Raw genomic sequence first — 2,506 nt, 5'->3', positions numbered from 1 at the left:
GTTTCTGCTTCCCTAACTAATGCAGTCTCAGGTCCCGCGCAATTGGATTGGAGCAGAAGCTGTGCTCCACTCACCAGAAGTCTTAAGATCCTGTGGTGGGTGTTGTGGGTAGCTGGCGAGTGTCAGCAGACCCTGCGCCCCAGCTGCCCCGGTGCTTTTCTGACCGGAAGAGAGAGTCTTGCTTTTTAAAATGAATGTACAACAACAGTTTTTTAACTAGAGGAAGTAAAATAAAATTATGATTTTCAATTTAATTTATTATTTAATATTTACATACTAGTGCTGTATTTACATCATTTCAACCCCTCCCCTAACTACCTTTCCTCCATGTACCCAACTCTTTCTCAAATCTATGACCTCTTCTTTAATTATTATTGTTACATGTTCTTACTTCGTAAACTACATCTCTTTCAAAGTGAGAGGAGCTAGAATGGAACTTAACCACCTCAAATTTAACTTGAAAGGAAATTGTCATTACTACTGTGTTCATGCTGAGCAGTAATTGTCTCTACAGACTTTTCTCCACTGCTATATACAAAACTCATTAAAAAACCATGCTAAGGTTGTTTGCCTGGCTCTCTATCGTCAGTATTACCATGGTATTTGGGATGGCTACACTATTGTGCATATAGCAGAGATATATGGGCTGGTTCCTTACTGAAATGAACTGGCTTCAGCCTCTCTCTTGACTTTATTCCTATTTCCCCCTGTCTTGTGTCTCCTATGATGTGTACAGCAGTTAGGACTTTGAGAGAACCTACACTAGTAGCTATACTACAAACTTAGCCTTGCAGTGGAATTTTCTTTTTTTTTTTTATTTTACAGTTTTATTTCTTTAACATTATATTTTACAGAATTAAAAGATTTTATAAAAATTTAGAAATTTGCATCATTTATAAATTTCCTGCTATAGTTTATGATGAAGTTGAGATGAAGGTTTATTTGTTTTTTTATACATATATATTCTTTATCATTACAAACTGTTGTATTTAGCCACCTAATTTTCTTAAGTTAACCTTGTGGCATGGTATCTTTACCTTGTCACTGGTATAAATATCAGATAATATATTCATTTAGTATTAAATCCTTCAGAACAATCCTAGTGTAAAGAGGCACTAAAGAACAAGTCTGATCACTCATAACTATTCATATTTGAGGTATAAATTCATCTAAGTAAGGTAGAGATATTCTAAACATGACTGGTAAATTTTCACATTGTTACAAGAGATATAAAAGACTTCACAGGGTAATCAGGCTTAGGCGGCATCTGTGGACATGGACAAGTAGCTTATAGGCTGAAATGATGGCCATGCGTGAATATATTTGTGGAATTTCATGTAAAAATATGACTTTGGCAAACTTAACTGTTTTAGTAAGTGGCCTCAGAGATTGGCATTTGGAGAAATGCATCATGCTGTGAAACTTTTTCCAAGCAAGGCAGAACCATAAAAGGGTTAAATAGAGGGAATCTAGTGGTTTCCTGAAGCTGAGGCAGCTTCATGAAAGTGACACCCACACCAGGCATTAGTGCAGCAGCTAAAGACCTTACTAAGATTTGAAATGTAAATGAAGAAAATACCTAATAAAAAACTGGAAAAAGTTTAAAAAAAAAAAAGGAAAGAATCCAGAGAAAAGCGACTGCCGGGCAAAGGGCTTTAAACAATCCATTGCAACACAAGAAATTAACCTAATAACCACTTTGCACTATAAACCCTAGAGGGATACTGATCTTGCTTAGTTACAGGATTCAAAAGTACACACTGTAAGTTCTGGACTCTTTCTCTGTATTCTGATATTTATGAGTGCAATTAAAGAAAGTTGTATGGAGTGGGGGTTGGATTTGGGGATAATTGATACTGTTTCTTATATGCTGTTTTGCAAGGAAGTTTTATTTTTACATTTAAAGATTTATCTAGATCCCAATACTTCCAGATTTTTCTACATCCTTGTATCCAAAATGCATAAGAAACATTTTTATTCACCTACTCTTATCAATTATCTTCTAAAATCTTTGTAAAACTTCCCTTCCATGTCTTCAACAGAAGGTTAGTGTATGGAAACCCACAGATGCTTAAGTCTTCTACATAGTATGTATATAATTGCAAAATAACTCTCATATACTTGAAATCATTCCTAGATTAATAATAGAACATATTAATTTAGTATATAAAAACATTTATATAATAATATAAATTATATTAATATTAATATAATATTAATATAAATATAATATTAATTATAATCCAATAATTGCTGCATTGTTTGGGATAAAGGCAAGAAGACAAAACATGCTTAACACACATAGAACCAGTGGGCGTTCAGTTTGGTTGAATCTGCCTATATGAGATCAATGGGATGGAAGGTCAGTGTATTTAAAAAATTGCCATTAAGTTACAGTTGCATAAATTCTGAAAGGTTTTCAATCTATCATCCACCCATCTATCTCATACTCTTTTCCCCTCATTCCTTTCTTCCTTCCCTGTTTCCAACCATTCATCCAAAAGCC

Source organism: Mus caroli, chromosome 4 (assembly GCF_900094665.2).
Source record: "Mus caroli chromosome 4, CAROLI_EIJ_v1.1, whole genome shotgun sequence".
Lineage (NCBI taxonomy): Eukaryota > Metazoa > Chordata > Mammalia > Rodentia > Muridae > Mus > Mus caroli.
This window is presented reverse-complemented; position numbering follows the sequence as displayed.